Raw genomic sequence first — 8,715 nt, forward strand, 5'->3', positions numbered from 1 at the left:
TGAAATTTTGCACTTTCATACAAGGTGGTGGCTCATATTTTTTAAGATACTTAATCGGAATCAAGATTCATACTAAGCCTACTACAAATTGACACATAGAGACGATTCTTAATAGTTTGTCTAGCGACAAAGATTGGCGTTAAAAATTCGAATTTTTTATTTGTTCATTATTTTGAATTTTACTCAAAATTATTACAAATTTATTGAAATATATTTGAATACATATCCCATTTGAATTTATCAATTCGTGAAGTTTTTACATTCCATAGCACACTAGTTTCAAAGTTTATTTTTTAATTTTATAATTAGTGTACTATAGAATGTAAAAACTGGACAATCTGATAATTTAATAGTGTTATGTATTCAAATATTTCAATAAACTTGTAATAAATATGAGTGTGGACCAAAATATTGAAAATGCTAATTTGTGTAATGAAAATCGGTTTATGGGTATAAAAAATGTACGAAGCAAATTTTTCTAATAGTTTTTTTTTCGATATCTGTGACCATCTCTGACACTAGGCAAAATTTTAAGAATCAGCACTATTTTTCAATTTGAAGTAAGCTGACTTAAAAGTTCACATTTCGGTTAACTATCTTAAAAAATGTAACCCATCACCCTGTATATACCTTAGGCTAGGTTATGTTGGCTGTATATGAAGGACACCCGTAGTCTATAGAGCCCATTGTGATACCATATATGTGTTTTACCACCTTTCCGCTGATAATTTCATTTTATCAGCTCCTCAATTTCAGAGGCTGAGTGCACCTCTTTCATTCATATACCATGTACTACACCAGCCCATCACAACTATTAATTAAATTATTTTTGTTGCGACGGCGGGAATCGAACCCGCAGCCCTATGCATACCGCGGACGGAATTGGTTACGCCTTAACCAAGTGAGCTAATAGGGCGACTGTATATACATTAGTCAATAAAAAAAAGTTTGAGAATAATAATTTTTCTGATGATTCTGAAAATATATAGAAATGTGGATAAAAATAATTATTATTACTTTAAGATTTATTGTGAGTAATTGAATTTTGTTTTTTAATGACACACATTAAAAAATAAAATTATTGTTTTTTTTTTTTTTTATAAGAATTCTTTTTTTTTTCTCTTCATATTTTTTTATTTATTGGAAAAAAGCATGAAGACGACACTCTTGAAGGCGATTCATAAAGGAAGAAATCGTTTCATAAAAAAAGGTCACTTAAAGGCATGAGTATGACAATAATAATGTCCTTACGCACATTTATCAATACCAATATATCATTTACTGATAATACAATATACAGTCTTTTTATTTTATCCATAAACTAAAATGCCTTGGGTAAGGATTTGATGTATTGTATGATAACTGAAATTTATGGTTGATTAAAAAACGTTTTTAAGTATATATTTTATAAAATATTTTTTTATTTAACAATTGACTGAGAATTGTTGAAATACCATGTATAGACTGTCTTGATTACATACACATACATGTCACACATATAAATCTGATATTCCCATATAACACATACTTTTTAAGGAACAGTTTTTTCACTAAAATTTTTGTTCTATCTTAAACGGTTTACAAAATGAGTCCTACGGACCCAAGCCCCAATTGACCTATGTTGCACATTTACGAACTCGACCTCACTTTTTATGTCCTGAACACTCTGGACGGACGGACAACTGGAAATGGACTAATTAGATGATACCATGAACACCTATACCAAAATTTAGTTCGTAGCATCAATATTTTTAAGCGTTACAAACTTGGGACTAAACTTAATATACTATGTATATTTCATATATACATGGTATAAAAATGAATTAGTGATATGTGGTCAGAGGCTATTTATATGGGTAACAACGGATGAGGTTAACAGGAAGGAAAAATTAATTGTAATTAAGGTCTAATTAATAGTATAGGAAGACATACAAATCACTATATCATTTTGAAAATTTCTCTGTTATAACTCTCGTACATGAAATCGGAACTATTTTTTCTTGTCACCAGTACCTTAACTTATCTAATCAGTAAAATTATAGTGGCTTAAAATTAACCCCGAATCAACGATTCGAAATTTTTGATAATAATCTGCCTTGATTTTGGGTTGGTTTTGGACCTCTGTGTCAAACAGCTTTTTTAAAACCGTAAGCACTCGCTTCAATCTTTCGGTAATCCTTAGACGCGTGATAAAATATGCCTAAGAATTTTTGATTTTCTAAATCATAACCTCTACGTAATTTTATAAAAATTTATTTTTAATGCTCTAGCTCATTAAAAATAGCTTCATTCCGTGCTTAATGAATAGAGAAAGAAATAAACTAAATAAATGGATTCATTTTAACCAATTTCACCATATTTATATCAGAAGTTTCTTTTATTCACTGAGTCCGACTTAAATAAAACTAACGAAAGCTGAAGAACTGGCCCAAAAAGTTTCAAAATTTATATTTCTTTGCTTACGGCTTAACTTGAAAAAAATAATTTTTAAAAAATATGAAAAACTCATAATTTGAAAATTGAGAAAATTATATGCAGATAGAAAAAGTTTCAACGACTTACAAAAAAATAAAAGTTATTTTTGTTTTAAAGCGAGCATGAGCAAATGCCCATAGCATCGAGTGCTGACGGATTAACACAATGTACTGCTTTAGTTTTAATCGTATTGAGAGCTTTTTTACATTGTCATTGTCCTACCTCTCCCGTGTATTACTATGGCGTGGCATTTGATTGTCACTTATAATAGGAACCCTTTAGGAAGCAGTTTAGGCATGGACTTAGTAAAGATTTAATTTCTCATTAAATTATTTCATCGTTTAAATAGAAAAAAAAATCATCATAAATTTTTAATAGCTCCCAAATAAATTACTTTTTTTGTTGGTTTAAATTAAGTAAAAAAATTTAATCATTTTGAAAGTCATAATCGATTTAAACGATTAGTTTTTTGTTGTTGTTTGTCTATGTCTGTGATATATTATTAGCTTAGAAACAAAAAAGTAATTAGGTTTTTTTTTTGTAGAAATATAAATGGTTTTTTTTTCTGTTCAAAACAATGGTTTTATTTTTAGTATCACAACATAGTTCTGTCGAATCAATTATTATGTGCGTCAATCAAACTTTAATTGAATTTAAACAGATGATGATTCATACTCACTTTTACGTCGTCTGATTAATTTTCATGGTCCTTGATTAAATTTTGTTATCTATGACCATACGTTAGCCAAATTCTACATTAAAATCGCAAAACGCGAAGGAAAACTGCTTTTTAGGCTATTTGGACCACTTAAGGCAGTGTGAAACTACGTTTTGCAAACAAAAACAATTCAAATTCAAATTCTCCAAACTTTCGGACTTTTTCCATTTTCTCACCTATTACTCAAGTAGCACAACTTAGCTTCACACTTCCCTAGCGCGCCCAAATAACATACCAAAAGAACAGACTTTCATCGCCTTCTGGCTGCGATTTATACAAGTTTCAAAAATTTGAAAAAGTATTTTGCAGACAACTTTTTTTTGTTCTTTTAAAAAAAATTATCATAAGACTCATTGAAACAACCTACAAATTTCCATCTATCTTTTATACTTTTGGAGAAAATTTGCCCCGCCCCCTTCGAGAAACAGCGATGTTTACAAAAAATTGTTTCAAAAAACAGTAGTTAATTTTTTAAAACGAACATTTTTTAAGTATAAAATTTTGTTCTTTCTCTAACGGTTTAACATAAGCAAAATTCAATATTTTAACATTTTGAAAACCATTTTTCAAGCATCGTATCGGAACCACTATCAGACATATGGAGCTATGGTTTGGCATAAATTGGAAAAACTCCAAAAATTTGCAGTTTTTCGTGGATTACGCAGGTACCACATCTTTTCTTTCTTGCAAAATCTAGATTCCCTAAGGGATTCAACTAGCATACCAAAAAAAAGCTTTAAATCGCGATTTGCGATTTTAATTGTTTTTTTTTAGTATGCTTTTACTGGCGTTTTAATCAAATATCAAAAAAAAAAATCTTAAGCATCTAAAAGTTCGACTTAACATTAGTTAACGTCAACAGGAACAACGATAGCAGCAAATTAAAAATTTTTCAGTGAAAACTAGAAACTTAAATTGTAGAAGATGTTGGAAAAATGTGGCACATAATTTTCATTCAACTTATGTTATTTTGTTACGTGTTTCTCAATGATTTAAAAATTCGATTAACTTAATTTAAAGATTCGATGTTTACACTTTCCCTAAAATGTATTCGCATTGAACAAATTAAATTTAAATTAAAAGTACAATACTTGTGTTAATCTTTATCAAAGTAAAATTTTACACCTGATAAGAATGAATATTCATATAATTTTGTGAAATTAGAAATGTCAAATTAGACGAAACAATTAAATAATTTAATTTAAACTTTAAACATCTTTTGCACCTATTTATTGTATTTTAAATATGTGTTAAAAGAAATTTATATTATTCTGTTCTAAAATGGTGTACAGTTCTTAAAAATATCTACAATTTATCACTCAAAAAGTTGCTCAGACAATAATTATGCTGGCTGCAGAGAGAAATTGCTCTTAACTCCAGAAAGAGCAACTTTTGTGGTGAACCGTTCAATAAGGTTCAAAGTATTTTGATTGTAGGTTTGGTTGACAGTAATTAAAAATCTTTTAAATTAGAGTAATAAGCACGATCAAAAACATTATACGGATTGGCAGAAAAGGATTGACAGAAAAGGTAACAATCATTAAAACACACGAACACGAAAAGAAATATGTACAAAAGTGAAAAATAAAAAAATAAAAAAAAAATAGAAATAAATAAATAAGTAAAAAAAAGAAGCACACAAAAAAAAAAAACCTACTTAAATCTAAAACACACACACAAAATAAAAAAAACAAGAAAAACCACTCAAAAAAAAAAAAATTGAATTAAAATCACGCTAGCGTGTGAACGGACGTTAGTACACGCTAACGTGTGAATGGCCACCCTGCGCAACAATTATTAAAAGTTAACAAACAAAACAACGTAGTTCGGTGTATGAATACACAACGGAGCTAAAAAGCTCAGACAATTTTAAAGATGAGGTCTCTTGAAAAAATCACCGTTGAATGGTACACATCAAGGATAAAAATTTATTACAATCAATAATATACACGTTCGTGCCCGCAACGCGAGCACGTTTTAATATTACATCGTACAATTGATGAATTGGGCAATTTAATCTGGAAATAAAGATAATTGGTTTAACTTCAAAGAAGTGGACTTACTTGAACGATCAAATTAATTATACCTGGACATTTCATCGACGGCTGGTGTTGTTTGTTTGGCTGTGTACCGCTCGGTTTCCTATGGTGGTTTTTCCTAGATTTTTAAGGTACGGTTGTTATTTTTCTTCTGTTTTAATCCGTTTTGTTAGTAATTGGAGATTTACCTACAAAAAAAAAATTCAAAAACGTTTAATATACGTAGTTTTAAAATAAGCGATTGAACATTTCCGATTCGATTTTCATAAAATATATAAATTTTGTTGTGTATGTGGACCAATACCGCGCTTAGAAGGTAGCTGACCACGAGTTTAGACAGCCCTATTTACGGGTGTCTCGAAAACTCGCTCGGAGCTGAACTTCGCGGTCTTTAATCTTCGCTGTATTCTGCCCCGTGTAATGCTTGACTAAATCGAGTCACGGGTCAGATACCGAGGATAGTGAATTGGTTCACTGCACAAGAAGAATTTTACGCCAAAATCGGAAATGTTCAATTCAAACTAGAATCACACATTTTAATAAAACAAAGAATAATAAAAAAAAAAAAAAAACAAAACTTACTTTAATAAGGTTATGTCGCCTTGTGATTTTTGTGAAGTTGTGATCTTTTTTAGTTTCTTATTTTTTTTTAATTCATTTAATGATTTTAACTTTAGTACTGACATATTTGTAAACGCTAAAAACAAAAAGAAAGAATATTTATATTTCAATTTAAATAAATTACTTAAGTGTTGAAATAAAAACTCACATGTGTTTTGTTGTTGTCTAATACTGTGACATTTCTCTGATATAACCCATAGAGTTGTAGTTGCTTCACAGACTACTACTCCATCCTAGACCGTTCCCTTTGTCCACTTACCTTTTTTCTTTCAGATTCGATCACACTTACTAAGATCGCGGATAAAAAAAAAACGCTTCCACTTGTCATCGATGCCACAGTTGGCAAGTTTATAGAAGATTTTAATATAAAGTCATCTTAAAAATGCCATAGTGGCTTGCTAGATTGTTACTAGATGTTAGGTTAGGTTAGGTTAGGTTATATTGGCTGTCTACGAAGGACACACTTAGGCTATAGAGCCCATTGTGATACCATATATGTGTTTTACTACTTTTCCGTTGATAATTTCATTTATCAGCTCCTCAATTTCACAGGCTGATGCACCTCCTTCATACAGATACCACTACACCAGTCCATCACAATTATTAATTCAAATAATTTTGTTGCGACGACGGAAATCGAACCCGCTACCCTAAACATACCGCGGTCGGAATTGGTTACGCCGTAACCAACTGAGCTAATAGGGCGACCGAGTCACATAAATGCAGACCTATAAAGTTGCTCTACTCGAAGCTAAGTGCATCTGGGATCATTGTTATTTTGGCTACGGGATCAACAAAAATTATTTTTGATCTTTCGAAAGCGAAAAGATTGATACCATAATTGAGGATTTAATGAATGGAAAACCAGGCGTGGTATCCTAGCATCATGGAAATTTCAGCGGTTCAGACAGCGGGTATTTCATTCTTTCGAGCGTCAAAAATATTATTTTTTTGCAATTTTTACTAAAATTGCAATTATTATTAAAATTAGAATATCCGTAAACCCACATTTAACGGAATGTAAAAAAATTGAGATTAAGAAAGTACCAGTTGAATTAAACCAGCAAATTTTAAACCATACCTATCCAAAAATCTTTTCTAAACATTTTATTCAAAAACAACTTTATGATACCTTACTAATGACGATTTTTGTGGTACCAAGAAATCTATGAGTTTCCCTAAAGAAAAGTACACGGCTTTCGAATAGGACCAAATTAATAGACACTAATTCAAATTTTCAGACACCCATAAATGATATTCCTAAACTTACGAATGTCGCTAGACTTTTAAGCATTATGCGAAGATAATTGATTTATTTTTAATTTAAATAGGTTTATATTGATGTGAATAAACAAGTAAGTATCAAATGTTTCATAAACTGAACATGAAATTAAGTGTTTATTAATTATTAACATGTGACAAATACCATGTTATTACTTAATAGAATCATAGATGACGTTTACTATTATATGTACAAAGTAGTACTTATTAATGTTCCATTAATTAGCTTCTTTAAGAAGCCATTTGCCTTGAAAATTGATATTAAGAAAGTTAAGGTTGATATTACTAAAATTTATTTATTCTGTGATTATTGGTTGTGACAAGTTTTGAAAAAATCTGTCGAAGGGTTTTTGGAATTTTAAAATTTTGTGGATAGGAAACGTTGACGTAAATGTAAGAAAGTGCTCTAAAAATATGTAACTGAAGTTTCAACTAGTTATTAACTGAAAATTATAAAAAAAAAATGTAGGCCGCCGTCCACCGATTTTATCAAAAAATGATTCTTTATAATGTACTGAATAAAAAAGTATTAGGTCATTTTTGAATTCAAAGGGCCCAACACCCTCTCAGGGCACTTTGAAAATTTTTAACATATACATAACTGACCCTTATTGACTTCCGCCGTCCACCGATTTTTTCAAAAAATGATTCTTTATAATGTACTGAATAAAAAAGTATCAGGTCATTTTTGAATTCAAAGGGCCCAACACCCTCTCAGGGGACTTTGAAAATTTTTTACATATATACATAACTGACCCTTATTAACTTCCGCCGTCCACCGATTTTATCAAAAAATGATTCTTTATAATGTACTGAATAAAAAAATATTAGATCATTTTCCAATTAAACGGAAGAAATCCATCCCCCACCCCCCCCGGGGGGGCACTTTGAAAATTGTTTACATATACATTGCTGTACCTTATTTTTATCCGCTGTCTATAAATAATGCCAAAAAAGGATTCCTTATAACGTCCTGAAGAATTAACTAGCGCGGCAATTTTCGCCCATCACCCCCGTGATTCGCTTTGAAATTTTATTTTTTTAAATGAAGTTTTAACTTAAAAATTTTTAATTAAAATTTCGAAAATGATATAATACTATTTTAATATTACTAATAATTAGTAATAACTACTAATAGTTATAACGCTTAAAATATTTTAGTAGTTCGTTTTTAATGACCAAGAGATATATGTTTTTTCATTTTTAATAAACATTCTGTATAGTTCATTCTGGGTTCGTACATGCTGCCTGTATATAAAACACATCATATTATTTTATTTAAGATACTGTTTCAATTTTAAAGTTTAGTCGCTGGATTCGTCTTGTAACTTTTATTTGATTAACGTGAATATTAAATTAATAATAATTTTTCCAGTAAATTATTAAGAACAGTAAGTAAAACTCATACTAGGACAAATACAAAATTTCGATTTCTCTTTTTTGAATTCGTAATACTAAATTTCTTACCTTGTAATAAAATTTTCCTGATTTTCATTCATTCATTCCTTGTAATAAAATTTTCACTGATTTTCATTCATTTCACTTTAATCACTTTCAACATTTAAGAAACAATGCTTTTCA

At 29.8% G+C, this 8,715-nt stretch overlaps 1 long non-coding RNA gene across 1 annotated transcript; it reads right to left on the reverse strand.

Moving 5' to 3' along the window:
* Positions 1–5,093: 5,093 nt before the first annotated feature.
* On the reverse strand, positions 5,094–6,031 carry LOC123293738. Its single transcript, XR_006535038.1, has 4 exons — positions 6,002–6,031; positions 5,815–5,929; positions 5,280–5,420; positions 5,094–5,211 (listed from the first exon to the last, which is right to left on the reverse strand). It is a non-coding gene; the product is annotated as an uncharacterized LOC123293738 (long non-coding RNA).
* Positions 6,032–8,715: the final 2,684 nt, after the last annotated feature.

Source organism: Chrysoperla carnea, chromosome 2 (assembly GCF_905475395.1).
Source record: "Chrysoperla carnea chromosome 2, inChrCarn1.1, whole genome shotgun sequence".
NCBI lineage: Eukaryota > Metazoa > Arthropoda > Insecta > Neuroptera > Chrysopidae > Chrysoperla > Chrysoperla carnea.